Source organism: Anolis sagrei, chromosome 4, assembly GCF_037176765.1.
Source record: "Anolis sagrei isolate rAnoSag1 chromosome 4, rAnoSag1.mat, whole genome shotgun sequence".
In the NCBI taxonomy this organism is placed as follows: Eukaryota; Metazoa; Chordata; class Lepidosauria; order Squamata; family Dactyloidae; genus Anolis; species Anolis sagrei.
The window spans coordinates 52,261,507-52,280,905 of NC_090024.1; the positions used below are offsets into that span (position 1 = coordinate 52,261,507).

At 38.1% G+C, this 19,399-nt stretch overlaps 1 protein-coding gene across 2 annotated transcripts in view; it reads right to left on the reverse strand.

The window, feature by feature from the left end:
* The window catches only part of SNTG1 (syntrophin gamma 1), a 299,235-nt gene that overhangs the window by 155,061 nt on the left and 124,775 nt on the right, over positions 1-19,399 (reverse strand). For both annotated transcript variants that reach the window (XM_067467429.1, XM_060775287.2), the window contains exon 2: positions 3,081-3,162. The gene's annotated coding sequence lies outside the window, so the exon portion shown is untranslated. The remainder of the gene's footprint in view (positions 1-3,080; positions 3,163-19,399) is intronic.

Here is a 19,399-nt window from a genome sequence, read left to right on the forward strand (position 1 = left end):
TGTTATGGGCATGGGAATTTTGGTTAAGTTTCGTTGGGTTTTTTTTTAGTTTTGTTGTTTTGCCGTTTTGTGAGTGTGTTGTTGTGTTGTTTTTCATTTTGAGTAGATGTTTGTCCTTGTGGGTTGTGTTATGGGCATGGGAATTTTGGTTAAGTTTCGTTGGGTTTTTTTGAGTTTTGTTGTTTTGCCGTTTTGTGAGTGTGTTGTTGTGTTGTTTTTCATTTTGAGTAGATATGTTTGTACCTTGTGGGTTGTGTTATGGGCATGGGAATTTTGGTTAAGTTTCATTGGGGGGTTTGTGAGTTTTGCTGTCCGGTTGAACCAACCTAACAGATTTATATATATAGATATGGACAAATTAGCAGGCTCTTCTCAAAGTTGTGTCAACAGTTTTATAACAATTATTTTTTAGTTTCTAATTATCTCGGTTCATTGTGTTTGCAGAAGATTGGAGAAGAGTGCAGTTGTTGGGCTTCTAATTCATTTTTCCCACAGTTACAATGCAAATCCACATATATTCTAAGCTGCCTAGTGGCCTATATAAATTAGTATAACATAGGGTTGCCAGACTGAAACTTGGAGATAGTGCTTGCACTTTAAATGGTTATGAAGAAAGTGGCATTTCTGTAGCTCTTTCATGTCATGTTGTTGTTCATTCGTTCAGTCGTCTCCGACTCTTCATGACCTCATGGACCAGCCCACGCCAGAGCTCCCTGTCGGCCGTCACTACCCCCAGCTCCTTCAAGGTCAGTCCAGTCACTTCAAGGATGCCATCCATCCATCTTGCCCTTGGTCGGCCCCTCTTCCTTTTGCCTTCCACTTTCCCCAGCATAATTGTTTTCTCTAGGCTTTGCTGTCTCCTCATGATGTGGGCAAAGTACTTCAACTTTGTCTCTAGTATCCTTCCCTCCAGTGAGCAGCCGGGCTTTATTTCCTGGAGGATGGACTGGTTGGATCTTCTCGCAGTCCAAGGCACTCTCAGAACTTTCCTCCAACACCACAGCTCAAAAGAATCGATCTTCCTTCGCTCAGCCTTCCCTAAGGTCCAGCTCTCACATCCGTAGGTTACTACAGGGAATACCATGGCTTTGACTATGCGGATCTTTGTTGCCAGTGTGATGTCTCTACTCTTTACTATTTTATCGAGACTGGACATTGCTCTCCTCCCAAGAAGTAAGCATCTTCTGATTTCCTGGCCACAGTCTGCATCTGCAGTAATCTTTGCGCCTAGAAATACAAAGTCTGTCATGGCCTCCACATTTTCTCCCTCTATTTCCCAGTTGTCAATCATTCTTGTTGCCATAATCTTGGTTTTTTTTTATGTTTAGCTGCAACCCGGCTTTTGCGCTTTCTTCTTTCACCTTGATTAGAAGGCTCCTCAGCTCCTCCTCGCTTTCGGCCATCAGAGTGGTGTCATCTGCATATCTGAGGTTGTTAATGTTTCTTCCAGCAATCTTAACCCCAGCCTTGCATTCATCAAGCCCCGCACATCGCATGATGTGTTCTGCATAAACGTTAAAAAGGTTGGGTGAGAGTATGCAGCCTTGCCATACGCCTTTCCCAATCTTGAACCAGTCTGTTGTTCCGTGGTCAGTTCTGACTGTTGCGACTTGGTCCTTGTACAGATTCCTCAGGAGAGAAACCAGGTGGCTTGGGATGCCCATCCCACCAAGAACTTGCCACAATTTATTATGATCCACACAGTGAAAGGCTTTAGAATAGTCAATGAAGCAGAAATAGATGTTTTTCTGAAACTCCCTGCCTTTCTCCATTATCCAGCGGATACTGGCAATCTGGTCTCTCATTCATACAGACAAATAAAAAACAACACTTGCTAAATCCCCACGAATATGCAGGTGCAGTTTTTATTTTGGCAACTTGAGTTTAGCAGATGTCTTTCTCTCTGTCTGAGTTCCCTGTAACCTCTGATAAGCCCCCTGAAACAAACTATGCAAGGTAGAAATGGAATAGCTTACAATCTTTGCACTGAGTACTAAGCTGAGCTAGCCTTCCCATGAACACTTTTATCCAAGAGGAAGAACCTTCCTTTCTTCTAGTCCCCTTGATTATAGGCCTATCCCTGCCTTTCCACCCTCAAACTATCAACATCGTCATAAGTCCTACAAAGCTGTAGTATATAATCTCTACCTGTTGGGGTACTTCTTCTGTCTCTCAGTCCCAGAGAGAAGAGTACCAGCATCTTATATGGAGATCTACTGGGTCCAAAAGAATAACACGTGACAGGCCACCAAATACAAATTTGCACCACCTCCTTCTAAATTATGGGATGCAAAGTACTTCCATATACTCCTGCACAAGTCAACCTTCTGCATATTTCAGTGGCAGGTTTGGAGAACAAAATTATGCATTTTGATGGGACCCATGAGCAATTCAGGGGTCAATCTGGAAATAAAAAAGTTCTATCTATTCCTAACTTCCAACCATTTTCTTAGTCATTCAAAAAAGGCCAGATGTGGTGCTGCAAATGAGAAATTAAAGGGCATGTCTTTGCTTCTTTTAGGTTCTCCAAGGACAGACATAGCTCTCATTTTTCATGGGAAAGAGGTTGATCCTTTTCTGACAAGAGGTAGGTTACAGTACTTACATTGAACATGGGTAATTTAATCCATGTTTTGGGGGTTGATTTTTTTAGTAACATTCTAAATGAGCACATACAGTAAATTTATTTGCTTATATTTCTGCTTTCTTTTTTTCTTTTTGCTTTTTTTTACTGTCAGCTTGAAACCAACAAAGCTATATTTTCTATTACCAGTGGCTTCACTTTACTTCCTCAATGAATTTAGTTTGGCTAAGACCTGAATGGATCAAAAGCTCTAAAATAATAGAGGAAGTTTTCTCATCAGTTATGTTAAATGAATACTGCACAAAAACAAACCAAGGGCAAAAGTCGCTTTAATTATTCATCAAGTATTCCCTCAGTCTGCAAACCAGAGAAACGATATAAGCCTGCCAACAATGAACTCAAGCTAGCATCACTCTCTATCAGATCCAAAGGTTAAACTTCAACCCCGAGCTGTTGTCACGAAGATGTAGTATTGTCATGATAAACTGTAACATACCACTTGAAGACTTGATAAAGCAGTGCCAAGAGGAAAACGGGTAGCCATCCACAGATTCTTGCAATCATGATTCTTCTCGATCCTTTACAAGGAAATGGAATATAAAAACAGTAAGAACAAGGCATCTGTTAAATATATAGGAAAAATACAGTTGTATTCTGGACCAATATTTTATTTTCATTATATGCATGGTGAAAAACCCAGCCAGTTTTTAAGCATGAACTTTAAACTTGTATCTTTGTTTAATCTCAGTTTTATTTTAATACGTATTTTATAAAAAATACGTTTTAATATCAGTTTTTATAAAATACATTTTAAAATGTGTATTTGTAGTATTTTTACAATGTGTGTGTGTTTTAATTATTCTGTAATCCACCTTGAGGAGAAGTGGGTAAGAATTATTATTATTATTATTATTATTATTATTATTATTAATGAGAGGAGAAATTGCAAGTAGGATTAAATCACCTCACGTTTGTAACAATAAGTAAAACGTGATTACATTGCAGCATATATTTTACATTTTACTTTGTGAGATAAAGGTTTTAAAAAGATTTTTTGCTTATTTTTCCCACTATAATTAGAATTATCTTAATTACTCATTATTGTTATTGATGTTGTTATTATTGATGACCTAGATTGAGTGCTGGTAAGTAAGTAGGGAAGAAATGGCACAGACTATATAAAAGGATAGAACAGACAAAGGACATCATCACATTAACATTGATAAACACAATATCAATATGCATGCTCTTGTTTTAAAGAGCTGGATGCATATTTTATGCACACGGGATGCATACAACCCCCATCATGTCCGGGTTCCACCTTTTGAAAACATAGCACTTAAACTCATGATACCATGAAAGGCTGGCTCCTCCTAATATGTTTGAATGCCTCCCTACATTGCTTTTTGATCCCCCTCCTCCCAATAGTGTGCATTGACATGGCCTGTAAGTCTCAAACTACTGTTCTCATTAGATTTTACAAGATTTTGCATATGCACAGTAATAGTTTTCCCTGATCACTAGTGCAATACAACAGAGGGAAAAATTGTACACATTTCAGTAAAAAAAATAAGAAAAAATAAAAGGAAGAGCATCAATTGCTGATTTTCAGATTCTGAAGGTTTTTCCCTGGCAACCACTGAAAGCATCTGCTTTCATCATGGAGACTCCCAAGGTAAGCAGAATCCACCCCCAGACATGCCTCCAAAGGAGACATCACAGCATAGTTGATGGAATGCAGACTGTTTTTACAATCACACAGAAAAGCAGTGTCTTAGAACAGTTTTAAATCAAAAAACACAACTAGGATCCCATGTACCCTTACTTCGTTTCTCAGACCTTTTGCAAACAGATTCCGATGGGTTGCTGATGAAAGAGAACAAATGTCATGAGATAGGACCCATTGGTAATCACATGCAAAGAGGGTCAGGGATGGAGTATAACCCAATGTGATAGGGTCCAAGAGCTGTTTCAAGTAGATCTGTATAAGTTTGGTCTGGCATAAGGCAGTAGATCTTGGAATTAAAAAAAACTCGCCTATTATCCAACACACAATCCCAACCTTAACCCCAACCCCAACTGTTCTGGGGGAAATCCTGATGTGACTATCTGGAATCCACATGAACCCAAACCATTCTGTGGTATCTGGATTACCTGACAGGTACCAATAGCTCCTGAGCAGAGCTTTACTTCAAGCTGCCTTATAGGGAACCTTCCTAGAGATTGTAGAAATGAATCCTGCCCCAGAACACATTACTACATGCACCAAGATGTGAAAAAGGCAAGAAATTATTGATTTATGATATTAAAAATGTGGACAAGTCAGACAAAGGGAGGATATATGGAAAGGCATTCAACAATCAAAACTGAACTGGAGAAGACCTTTATATTTTCCTCACACAGACCTGCCTGCATAAATGGCACATGAGTTCCTGGGGAAAAAAAGGCACTGAGGGAAATTGTGAATCTCCAGCACCCACTCTTTTAAACACTAGTAAATGAGTCTGCATGATAATTTACTGGACTGTTGCTTTTTATTAATATTCTTTAGCACTTGAAAATACTGTTCCTTTATCAAAATTGGAAAGATACACTCTGCACATTAACTGGAGATCTAGTAAAGGCAGGGAGGAAAGAAAGGGGGGAAGGAATGGGGTGATATACAGAGGAAAACATGTGTTAAAGTTATATTTTGTGCTGTCTTTTTCAAAGCCAAAGACTGAAATAACTTCTCTGGAGAAATATATTAATATACATCACAATAACCAGGCTTCCAACCCCACCCAGATCTTAATGCTATCAGTATGATACTCTACCCAAAGATTCATGTTAACAATTCAGAAGAGTACTATTTAAACAGTTTGCAAATTCTAGGGGAAGGTGAGATACTAATGCAGTAAAGTAAATACACGACCATACAATCATTTGCTGTGTTTCAATATTTATGACAAAAAGCATGCTGGAAATAAAGTATTATAGACCAAGATAATTGTGCTAACTTCCTTTTTATTCAGCATGAGGTTGCTGAGGTCTCTCACAAGTAAATGTTTACTTGATGTTTTATTTATTTATTGGAGCAAATGCTTTGAATTTAATTTTCTGGCAGGCAGAATTTCAAATCCTGCAAATCTCATCCATACTACATGAAAGGAAGCCAGAGGGTTGGGTGGCAGCCTCCCTGGGCACTGAGACTTGCAGTATAATAGGCAGGAGACTGCAGTGCCAAGCAGTTCCCTTGTCAACTATAAAGCTTTGAAGTAAATGAAAGGACTTATTCCTCTTTGGGTATGACAATATATACTCCACTTATCTGCAGTAAGATCTGGCATTATGTAGTAATTCCATTGTCATCACATGAATCAGAGAAAATAGCTTTGCTGCACAGCAAACAAAATAAAATAATTAGAATAGTAATAACTCAACATTTAAGTCTCTATATTGGGAAGAAGAAGGGATAAAACTAAAGTAAATAAAGAAAAAAAGTGTAAAGTGATAATGCTTTAATGTGTGGACCAACCACTTATTTAATTCAGCAGCTTTTTAATAACTTTACTTCAGTTACTTCATATTAAAAAGTTCCATGCCACTAGACAGAGGATATATTAGAAAGGTCCATTGAAATTCTATAGGATGAAAAGAAATAAAGTCCCCACAATGTATTCAGTCTCAAGAGACGTATAGTAAGACAGCTTTGGCTTTGAAGAATGGGCAGATTAAAGCCACAGAAATCTCAATTCACTTTGTAAAGATAGACTGCTGGGCTACTATGTAACTGAGAGCTAACAGACAAGAAATGTTTCAACATATGCAATTTCAGCTGCAAAATGGAAGCCCACAGGGAGCTGAATACAGACTTAACTGTACTTATTATAGATCCATGATTATAGATCAGAACCAACCGGACTGTCTACTTCTGCAACTGCCTCTGTTAGCAGAAGGAAGAGCTAGCATATACGAGGGGTTGTGTGCCCTTTGGAGTAGGTTTCTGGATAGCATGGGAGGCTGAATGGGGAAAAAATTGGGAAAGAAAACCTTCCAGTGCTCATAGAGACCAATTTCTGTAAGGCTGGATTTAAATTAACAGGTATACTGTGAACTCAGTTTTCAAATCAGAGAGCTATTTTACTTTCAGATCCCTCAAGGGGTTTACTGACACATTCAAAACAAGGTCAAACTGACATGCTTAACATTTCAGGTACCTCAAGTGGATAAAACATTTCCTAAGCACAGTTACTTTCTTTCTAACAGAAGAACTTGATGACCTGGTGGTTCATTTGATACTTTAATTCTTCCAAGTAGTTAGCAATTTATCTTTCACATCTCTTTCAATGTTCCGTTTTGCATTGCTATATAGGTATAACTTCATACCTCTATTTTTTAGTTTTTATACTTATTTTATTTCTTTAATATATTACTTAATAATTTCAGCTTATAGCTACCATTTCCCCTGACATAAGACCCAACAAAGCTTTCAACATAGATTAAAACAAACTATAGCTAAAAATTTGATAAAGTTTTTTTTTCTATAAGAACTTGCATATAACGTATTTACTCAAGTATAAGCCGACTTGAATATAAGCCAAGGCACCTAATTTTACCACAAAAGCTGGCAAAACATATTGACTCGAGTATAAGCCGAGAGTGGTAAATGCACCAACTACTGGTAAATTCAAAATAAAATCACATTAATTGAGGCATCCGTAGGTTAACTGTTTATGAATATTTACATAAAACTGTAAAGATAAGACTGTCCAACTCTGGTTAAACCCTTATTCTAACCTTCTTCAATGTAAATGTGCTTACATATCTTTCCAATAATAATAGAGTGAAACAATAAATGTAATAATAATAATAATAATAAAGTAAAATAATGGAAATGTAATAACAATAGAGTAAAATAATAAATGTAATAGTAATAAATAGAGTAAAGTAATAAATGTAATAATAAAAACAAGGGAGTAAAATAATAAATAACCTTGACTCGAGTATAAGCCAAGGGGGTTTTTTTTCAACCTAAAAAAGGGGTCTGAAAAACTAGGCTTATACTCAAGTATATATGGTAAGTCCATGATGAGGTATCTATGAGAAGGGGCCAAAATCTAAACTGAAATTCATTTATGTTTCACACACATTTTATACACATAGCCTGAAGGTAATTTTATACACAGTATTTTTAATGTTATGCATGAAACAATGTTTGTGAACACTGAACAATCAGGAAAAAGCTACTACTGTCTCAGCCACCCACGTAGATTATTTTGGATTTTGTAATTCCAGATAAGGAAAGTTCAAAGTGTACTTTAAAATGCTGATCTAAAATGGTTTGCCACATACCCTTCTAAAAGGCCTTTCTGACACAACCAGCAAAGGGCCTCTTTAAATAAAAATGTCTTTGTATTCCTTGCAGAAAGAGGTAAGAAAGGACTACTGAACCTTCCATGTCAGAGAATTACACAGCCTGGGAAAAGTCATCAAAAAGGCTCTTTTGCATTCCCACACTAAACCTGGCATTTTCCCAGAGTTCTAGTTTCCATAGTAATTCATAGAACTGTGGCACTATGATTTTAACAAAAGTTTCAAATATTAAATACACGAGACAGGGTTTAGGTTTATGGAAGTGATGGCTGAGAGATGGAAGGAAACAACCTCTTAACAACCAGAAGAAATGTTCAATCTGATAACCACACATGCAGTGAGGAAACAAAAGCCAATAGAAACTTTCCGTTGCAAAAGTCACCCCTTACATTCTAATGCAATCATGGTGGTCACTCAAAAGTAAAGTGGTAGAAACTGGGATACTATATTCAGACATTTGGTATGAATAGACTGTGATTAAATCTCCTAAAATGGGACAGTGCAATGTCCTTAGAAAGCTGTTACAAATATTGAAATGTTACAAGAAAAATACTAGGAAATGCAGGGCATCATATAGATATTAAGGGGAGGATAACTACAGGTATAGCTCCTGCAACATCTTGAGACTTTTAAAGAGTTTGGGGCATCAAAGGACTCACTACAACAGTGTAGGAGGAAGGTGAATAATAAGTACAAATCAGAGAGCAGTATCCAAGGCTACATGGAAAATGGAAAAAAGTCCCACTGCATGAAGCTCTTCCTTTTGTAGAAGTCTTGGTCCAAATCACTGTTTTAACATAATGCTATTTTAAATGAATCCATCTCATACAACAATTGATGAGATAAGTATATTAGATCAAACTAATAATGAACTGTTGAACAGCAAAGAGCAGGACTTGAATGCAGCTTAGCAGTAGTGGAAAACCCCAGCTTCAGTTCCTGTTAGATTCTTGCTGGAAAACTGCTGCCAAACAGTGTAAGCATTACTAAGCTATAGAGAGCAGTGGTCCAGCTCAGATTGGCTTTGGTAAGAACACTTTCTGAACTAGTTAATTCTTACTTCTTTTGTATTCTGCCCAGTTCAATACAGCTTTGCTCAGGCCCAAGTGTTGAACAATGTCTCACATTTCTTTCCAATGCTAGCATCCAGCTGGCTCTCCAGGCTAGTTTGCACTAGCTTGTGTGAATTCAGCTGGCAAGCAACTCCTTACTATTGGCTTCCTTCCCCGGGCACTTCCTCCAAAGTGGCTAATTGAACCCCCAGTGCACCTGCTCCCACAGCTGAATGTCTTGAACTACAGGATATTGGCCATTTCACAGCATGTCCTGCTGTTAAGGATGGCAGCACCTTGCTTGACACTGATCTGGCTTAATATGAAGCAAACTTTCACTTGATATTATCACCCATTATTCTTAGGACTCATTAAGTAGAAAGTAGCACATTAAACAGAGCCAATCGGCATGTTCTTCCTCCTTATTGACATACTACACGCAGTCCTTTCATTGGCCCAAATTAAATAGCCATTTGGCCGATTATTGAAATAAATGATACTAGGAAATCTGGATGACTACCAATTGAGAACTGCATAGTTCTTGGGATTTGAAACTGGGAAGTTTAATCTGCTAATGAGATTATCAAGTGGGGATCCAAGAATTGCAGCTCAAGTCAAACTTTGGCTTCATTAAGCATTAGATCTCTTTATGTTATGAAGTGAAAACATTAGCCAAGCACATATTTCATTAGATGACAATAAGAAAAAAGAGTGCTTGTGAAGAAATTTCTAATATGCCAATAATAGAGGTAAGATTTTCTTTGTCAGTGCAAATCTCACTAACACTCTTCTTCGTTTATTAGTTTTGGCAGTACTCAATAATCCTTCCAAAACAATCGGAATCTTATCAAATAATACTACAGAAAGAAAATGAACATGGTTAAGAGCATCCATTGAGACTTTCAGGTCTCAACTATCTCATAAACATGATGAAATGCCTGAGGCAACTACCGGATCTAAGTTTTGGCCTTGTCCACCCGTCTCTATAGAAGGAGAATATCAATCCTACTTTACAGAGTTGTTGTAAAGTTAACAGAAATAATGTATCAAAATAACTTCTATCAATTCAGGAAAACTTACTCCATCAAAACAGATACAAAGTTACACTAAGAGATGAAGAAATTCTAGCACATGCTAAGGACTCATCTATATGCTTTCATAATGTACATTACAGAAGGAAATCATAGATTACTGGTAACATTTCACATATAGTGAAATGTTGCCACTGTACAGTATGCTCTCCACATTCACTAGGCTTAAAGGCACAGGATCCTTGTGAAAATGAAAAGACACAAATAAATAAATGGGGGGGGGGGTTGCTCTGAGAGAATATATTTCTAGAAATATCTAGATCTTTAAGCATGAGTCTATATTATTAACTTTAATGGAAGCTGAGCTCAGAATTGCATTGGAGGATTCAGAGATTCTCAGAGAAATGTTCTCTATAGAAATCCTCAGATTCCCCAGTAAAAGTAGAGGAAGTCATCAAGAAAGTCACTCTGGAGGACCTAGATAATCAAATTCCAGAATAATCAAATTTGCCAGAGACAAAACCACAAACGTGGAGGGATGTTTGTATATACTAGCATTTCAATAGGAAAAATTGCCTCATTTAAATATTTATAATCTAAATTAAAACTGAACTCTATATCTCTGGATTCAGCCCTTTACTTTTCAGCACTAATCATCCATTTGCCAGTTGAGAGTATAAGTATATATAAGTTCAAGCTCCACATGGAAATATATTTATCACCCCCTTCTCAAAAATGCTACAGGCAGAAATGATCAAAAGGGAGTGGTTCAACTATATTTTCAGAGACAAAGATACTGTTCACTGATGCCAGCTATAAATTCCACAGGGAAAGAAACAAATGACATTATTAGCTGTGAGATCATGGTTAACTCCAACAAAATTGTTTACTTGTTGCTATGCTAACTTTGAAAATAAAGTAATGGATTTCAGGGTTATGATATCTTTACCTGGTGATGTCCATTCATAGAATCATAGAATCATAGAGTTGGAAGAGACCTCATGGGCCATCCAGTCCAACCCCCTGCCAAGAAGCAGGAATATTGCATTCAAAACACCCCTGACAGATGGCCACCTAGCCTGTGTTTAAAAACCTCCAAAGAAGGAGCCTCCACTACACTCCAGGGCAGAGAGTTCCACAGCTGAACGGCTCTCACAGTCAGGAAGTTCTTCCTCGTGTTCAGATGGAATCTCCTTTCTTGTAGTTTGAAGCCATTGTTCCATGTCCTATTCTCCATGGAAGCAGAAAACAAGCTTGCTCCCTCCTCCATGTGACTTCCTCTCACATATTTATACATGGCTATCATATCCCCTCTCAGCCTTCTCTTCTTCAGGCTAAACATGCCCAGCTCCTTAAGCCACTCCTCATAGGGCTTGTTCTCCAGACCCTTGATCATTTTAGTCGCCCTCCTCTGGACACATTCCAGCTTGTCAACATCTCTCTTCAACTGTGGTGCCAAGAATTGGACACAGTATTCCAGGTGTGGTCTAACCAAGGTGGAATAGAGGGATGGCATTACTTCCCTAGATCTAGACACTACGCTCCTATTGATGCAGGCCAAAATCCGATTGGCTTTTTTTGCCACCACATCACATTGTTGGCTCATGTTTAACTTGTTTTCCACGAGGATTCCAAGATCTTTTTCACACGTACTGCTCTCGAGCCAGGCGTCGAGCCAGGCATCTTTGCATTTCATTTTTTCTGCCTAAGTGGAGTATCTTGCATTTGTCCCCGTTGAACTTCATTTTGTTAGTTTTGGCCCATCTCTCTAATCTGTCAAGATCGTTTTGCAGTCTGCTCCTTTCCTCTGGAGTATTGGCTATCCCTCCCAATTTGGTGTCGGCCGCAAACTTGATGATCATGCCTTCTAACCCTTCATCTAAGTCATTAATAAAGATGTTGAACAGGACTGGGCCCAGGACGGAACCTTGCTGATGGCCACTCCACTCGTCACTTCTTTCCAGGATGAAGAGGAAGCATTGGTGAGCACCCTCTGGTTTCGTCCATTTAACCAATTACAGATCCACCTAACCGTAGTTTTGCCTAGCCCACATTGGACTAGTTTGTTTGCCAGAAGGTCATGGGGGCTGCGTGCCCTACTTCAAGGACAAGGGAGACAGCGTACTGAAATCCAGGTACACTACATCCACGGCATTCCCCGCACCTATCCAGCTTGTAACTCTATCGAAAAAAGAGATCAGATTAGTCTGGCATGACTTGTTTTTGATAAATCCATGTTGACTATTAGCAATGACCGCATTTGTTTCTAAGTGTTTGCAGACCACTTCATTAACAATTTTTTCCAGAATCTTGCCTGGTATCGACGTGAGTCTAACCGGGCGGTAATTGTTTGGGTCATCCTTTTTTCCCTTCTTGAAGATTGGGACCACATTGGCCCTCCTCCAGTCTGCTGGAACTTCTCCCGTTCTCCAAGAACTCTCAAAGATGATTGCCAATGGTTCTGAAATGACTTCCGCTAGTTCTTTCAATACTCTTGGGTGTAGTTGATCTGGCCCTGGGGACTTGAACTCATTTAGATATCTACATGCACACATGTAGATATCTAAATGCTTAAGTCCTGTGATATCATGGTCCTTATATAAAATGGCAAAATCAAAGTTTACTTAATGGATATAGAGAGAGAGACAGTGGAATAATCCATGGATGCAGAAACCTAGAAACACAATTGCTAAAATAATATGTTGTTGCAATGATTTAAATGTTAAGCAAATAATCCAATGCTAACAATTGTTTAATCTTAAAGCATTAAAACACATCAACACACCACACATACTTTAAAAAGAGAACACACATTACACACAAGCTGAAGGCCTTTTTAAATAAAGTCTTTGTCAGGCAATGGAAGGGGAACAGAGAGGGGGCTAAGCCAACCTCCCCTAAGCAGGACATTACCTAGCCTTCTGTAGCCACTTTTAAAAGGGTTCTCTCCCATGCCCTTACCAGATCAGCTTGATCTGGTATGTCAGAGAGAAACATGAAGGATGTAAAATTTAGACAGGTTCCTCTGAATGATGTGGGTTTTCAGACAGTCTGAGCTGTGTAGACTTATTAGGTTCTAACCAGCACTTTGAATTATTCTCAAAAACAGTCCAATATCAACCAGACACATGTGCTCACTAACTAGCCCAGCCACTTCCAGCCACCTCCACTGATAAGTACTAATAGCTTATCCTCAAAGAACAGAAGTTAATAACGTTGAACAAAGTACTGATTAGAGTGCAATCTTCTCTCATTTTCCTCTATCCTAACTTCCTGAGATATCTTTCTATCAGATGAAATTGAAGAATAAACGTTTCTCATTTGCACAAATGAGAAGCAATACTCGGTCAGAGAAACGAGAATAAAATTTGCCGCAGACAAAGAAATAGTAGTGACTGAATCATAACTAGGCTAAGCAAGAAATTGTTTAGTTCACAGTTATGTGTACTAACCAATTTGTCATGCCAAACCCAAGAAAGCACCTCAGTACCAATAAAAGGCAAATCAGAGAGGACATGTTGATTAGAGTGGGAATACCTGACCACTGGTTACTCTAGTTTTCTGGTCATGATGACTAACTTAATGGTTCCTGAAGCCCGTGAAATGTGAAATGTTGGACTTGAAAAATAAATGAATTGTCTGCAGCTCTTTGAGCTTAGGTTTCAAAGGCAGTCCCATGTAGAGCACATTACAGTAATCCAAACAGAATGCAACAAGGCATGTGTTAACGTGGTCAGATCCAAACTCTCCAAAAATGAGTACAGTTGGTACTCTAGCATTAACTGTGTAAATGAATGACTAGTCATTGCTGAAACCTGGACCTTTAGGCTCAGGATTAAATCAAGGAATAGTCCCAAAGTGCAGACTAGCACTTTTAGGAGAATGTAACTTCATCGAAATAAAAAGAAACGCTACAGGCAGTCCCCGAGTTTCAAACATTAGACTTACAAATGACTCATAGTTCAGAACAGGAGTAAGATAATAGGAAGTGAGACAACTCTACCTCTTGGAAGAGAAATTCACTCCTGAAAGAGTTATCATGGGGAAAAGGTGTCTCCACCAAACCTTTTGTACCAATCCTTGTGTCCACAACAAGCCATTTTTTTTTTCAAAATCCAATTATCACGTGGACAAAAAGTCAGATAAGATCTTCTGAACACAGGGGTGTTAACAATTCTCTGTGCTATCCAAAGATACACACATACATACACACACACACACACACACACACACAGAGAGAGAGATGCTTAAAAATTTACCTGTTCTGATTTACAAACAAAATCAACTTAAAAACGAACCCAGAAAACCTATCTTGTTCGTAACTTGGGACTGACTGCATTCATTTGAGAAACACTGCATTCAGCTTCCTCTTTTTGCTTTATATCAGTAAGAAATCCCTATTTCATAGAAAACAGAATTTACAAATTGTTGATTCATTTGATAATGTATTTTAGAATTAAGAATTATACACCTAACTCCTGTAGTGCTTCAACATTTGTAGTGCTTTAACATTTTACAATGACATTGTATACAATAGGACTTGTGCATCCTTGGATTTTGGTATCCAGGGGGGTTCCGTTTCTTTTACATCAAAAATTAAATTTAAGATCCCCAAATGGTTTATGCTGAGGAACCAACTGTTTCCAAGTCTGGCTATAAAAGGCATCTCTGGTTGACTTACACAGGAAGTCTCCTACTGGGAAGAACACTTGTAAAACTGAGCATTCTGGCACAAAACTCTTGGATATTTAAGTTTAATAAAATGAAATTTTATATCACTGATCCTAACTTTCAAATACATGCTGACATTACTGGGGAAATGGGGAAAAACAAAAAGTTTTTAGTGCATTAAAGCATAGAAAGATTTCTCCAATGTAAAAAGAAATAAGAAAGTAGCATTGTTGAAAGACAAGTTCCATTGATCAGACAAACACATAAACTGATTTTTCCCTACATTCCTACAGAGTAGAAACTAATATACCATCTCAGATGTCAAGTTCTGACAAATGAAATTTTCTTTCCTGAGCCAAATCCTTTCAGCAATGACCTGCAGGAGATACTGATGAGCATCTCTGCATTCCAACAAAACTGTAGAACATTAAATATAGAAGAAGATAAAAGGTCATGGGGAGTAAGAAATTTCCAACATTGTAATTGTACTAAGAAAATAACATTAGACAGCATCTTCTAACACAGAAAGCTGTTTTGGCCAGTTTTATTCAGGTAACTGATCAGGATGCAGTCAGGGGACCCCCTCAACCTCATTGCCCAGACAAGACCAAAAATAGTATGGTAACAAAGGCATCTCACTTTTGCAGGGCAGCCACCTGTGTAACTTAACAGGCATGGCACATACTTTCACAGACTGGAAAAAGGGGAAATGCTATGGCCTCTATTGGTAACATTGTAGGAGGTTTGGAGACTTTGGGGAGTAACTGTGACAAGTACCGATGCATGCCAACCCTATTTAATCATTGGCAATAGGAACTGACAGCTTTTTCTGGCAATGAGAAGCAAACCATCTGGTTGTGATCCACTTGCTGAGCTCTCAATAAAGGACCAGAAATCAACATTTTGACTCTGTCGCTCAACCAATAAATAGAATTATGGTTATACACAAATCATTCTATATCTAAAAGAGATTCCATGATTTGTCATTGAGAGCTGCTTGATAGAATCCAATCATTTCTGGCTTCTCCACAAGAATGGCTAGCCAGGTGCAGTCATGCCCTGTTCTCAGGAATCAGACAGCAAAGGGGAAGAGCAAGGGGAAGTGCCAGCTGCTGAGTCTAAGAGAGTCAATTCCCAGCATCCACTCAACTTGGAGCTGGAAGTTCCAGAGACTGAACCCAAGAGTGGCTACTCCCAGGAACCTCAAGATGAAAACACAGAGATGACTGCCTTGCAAGAATGCAGGCAAGAAAGAGAGAGCCTTAGAAGGTCCCAACATTTTATCACAAATGCTTGGAATAATAGAATTATAGAGTTGGAAGAGACTATATGGGCCATCCAGTCCAACCCCTGCCATACAGGAAAATCACAATCAAAGTACAATTAAGCAACAGCTAAGAGATGAGTCTGAGCTATTAATCTAGCTTTGTTGCAAACAACTGACTTACAATATTCTGCTTCGTATCTCTAGGTCATGTTTTCTGTGTGATCTGACCTTGGCTTTGATATAAATATTCTCTTGGATTGCCCAAATAGACATCTTGATTTATCTCCTAGTGTGGATCTCACACAGGTTATCTACATTAAAGTTCTCACTGTTTCTGCTCTGCTTGTAATTTTTGGCTCGGACTTTCAGGGAAAGAAAAAAAAAACAAATTTCTGATAATATGTGTTGGATATCTTTTGGAACAGCCTTTCAAAATAGGGCAGATGCTTTGATGAAGCATACGATTGAGATTACCATTCCTTGTTTATTCAAGAAAGGCATGGCATCTGCATAAAGATCCATCCATGTCCTCCAATGCTCTCAAAACAAAAAGCGACTTTACTGTCTTTGTGTAGTTTATATTACCTTCAGTGTATAACAGCTTTTCATACCAAATACTGCACTGAACACTAAGGTGTGATCATGAAAAAAACCCAACTATATATCTAATCACTCGAGAACAGTCCATAGTAAAAGAGAAATCCAATTTAAACTAAGTAGGCTCAAGGAAAAAAATTATAGGAAAATGTTACATTGGCAGTGTGAGCCAAGCCACAGAAGCCAAAACAACATAAATGCTGCTATGTGTTGCTATAATCTAGACACAATAGTCATGGCAAAGGACACTGGCAGCCCCCAGGAACTTAATGAAATGCTGATAATTGCCAGGAAACATTCCCGTTGCTGAGGGGGAAGAGTCAGTTATGCAGTGCTGGAGCCCGTGAACTGCTGAGTGACAAGAGTAACATCTGTTTGGCTTCATAAAGCTAAACCTCTCATAATGCCTACTGATGGGAGAGATTTTGTATTCAAATGGGGCTGAGAAATGTAAAAGCAAAAAGCCAGCCAAATTGCACATATATGTTCCAAAAGAGGATAGTGAGGGTAAAGAAAGGCCAGAAATGGAAAACCAAAAAAAAAAAAAATCTTCAGTAAAGAGACTTTATATGGCTAATGCAGAGTGTTGAGATTGGGTTCACTGGAATCATTATAATATGTATGTATAACCCACTTATTCTGTCCCAAAGGAATCTCAAAGCAGCTAGTTTTTTTCAGAATTGTGAGGAGCATATCCAGAAGAGTTTGAATTTCATATGGTGATTGAAAAACAAACATTTTTTGTTTGGAGATATATTTTTGCACATTAGAAAGATACCAAGCACTCGCGGTACTCATTCCCTGAAAGTATGGAACAGATGTAGGAAGAAATCCCTCTAGACCAAGTTCATCTGGGAAACAAAAGAAATTTAATCCAGAGTATAAAAAGGTACACCTATCTGACATTTTCCGTTTTCTTCTATGTGCATGCCTGCTTACTTTATTGTTTATAACAATAATGATAAATTATAACTATGCATTTACAAATAAATATTTGTTGAGTTTGTTTTATTTGTTATCCTGATAAATGTACCTGTTAGAAGAAAATGGTTGTTAGAATAAATACTTAAAAAACTGAAATTAATTTACGTTACCTCATGAATACAAATGTAGAAACTGTTAAGATGCATCATTACATATGCTTTGATTTTCGCTTTCTTCTCGGTTACTGAACACGATATTTTGTTTCACTGAAACATAGGTTTTACTTAGATTTAATCATAAGCCTCTTTCTTCTTCAGGTTCTTTTCTAATTCCTTTATAGCTATCCTTCCAAATCCTAGTCTTCCTCGCTGTGATCTCCATTCTGAATAATGGCTGAGCCATCATCATCTATATTAAAGTTCCTCTGTGGCCATTATTTCTGTTTTCTTCATATTCTACCATAAACCTGTCATATTGTTGATCTTAGAAGTAGGATAGATTCTGTCTCTGTATACTGTACACTGAAGTAGTTCTTTCATGTACTATTCCATTATCTTTTTATTTATTGATCCTGCAGTGTGTTCCTCAGCTAATCATAGAACTTGAGTTTATATTTTCCTTTGATTTCATTGATCTTGTGAAAGAAGCCTCCTGTTTTTTTCTTTTTTGTCATTATCTTTCCTTTCTCTGCATTGATTATTATAGTAGTTTTACTTGTCTTTGTGCAGAAGTTGCTAAATAGTTGCATTCATGGTTCTGATTATTTATGCCCCTTTGACTTTTACTCCTCATTTGTTTGAATTTTAGTAAATTCTCTGAGCCTTTGTTTTACTCAAACCTTTTTGCCTTCTTCTTACCTGTTAAGCTTGCAGCCATTATTGTGAATGAACCTTCATGGATGCTCCTTTACCAGGGAAAGGGAACTAAGAGACTAAGTAACCTCAGATCAGGCATGTAGTGGGGAGGGGAGGGGGGGCTTGAGGGGCTTCAGCCCCCCCCCCCAAATTCTGATGGTGGTTCGCGAAAAGGCCTTACTGGTGCATTATTTAAACTGTTATGTTTATTCATATCATGATCTGATCACCATACTCAATATATCCCATATGCATGGGGGTATTGAGGTAATGATACAAAAGGTTTGCTAGGCTAGATCCTCTTTTACTCAGACTCAGCCCCCCCCCCCCCCCCGAAACGAAATCCTGGCTACGGGCCTGCCTCAGATAAAGTGTGTGAAAATAACTGTGAGAAAAGATGGAGCTAAACACTTTCTCCTCCCATGAAAGATTGTCCATGCACATTTTGTGAACATGCCCTTCAATTCCTAGAAACTACTTTTGATTTTCAAGAACAAAACAGATACTTTGATGGACTTTGTATTTTGTTTTTGATTGGTTATCAGCTAATGAAGTTAGAAAAACTATCCGAATTTTCCTCATATTAACCCAAAAGAACATTCAACTTTTCCTATAAAAACATTGAGATCATATCTACAAGCAAATGTGTAACAATTCCCATAAACCATTAAGCAATGCTGTTGTTGCTGTTTCCTCGTGAATTTTCTATTTTGTTTCTTGTTTGTTCTTACTTAAGCTCTGCTGTCTAAGTAAACTACTGTATTTAGATAAGCCCTGTTGTTTAAATAAGGCACTGTATATATTCTAGTATAAGCCTAGTTTTTCAGCCCTTTTTTAGGCTGAAAAGCCCCCCTTCTTTCAATCCCATGCGTTCCTGCCATGACCCTCACCTCTCTGCACAGCAACCCGGCTCCCCTTCCTCTCCTCCTCTCTAAGCACAGTGTGCTCGTTCCTGTCCTCCTTTCTCAGTGTAGTACATGCCATCCTCTCCTCTTCTCTACACATCAATCTTTTCCACTTTTCCTTATTCATATACACACAGCATGTATAGCTAAAATAAACTA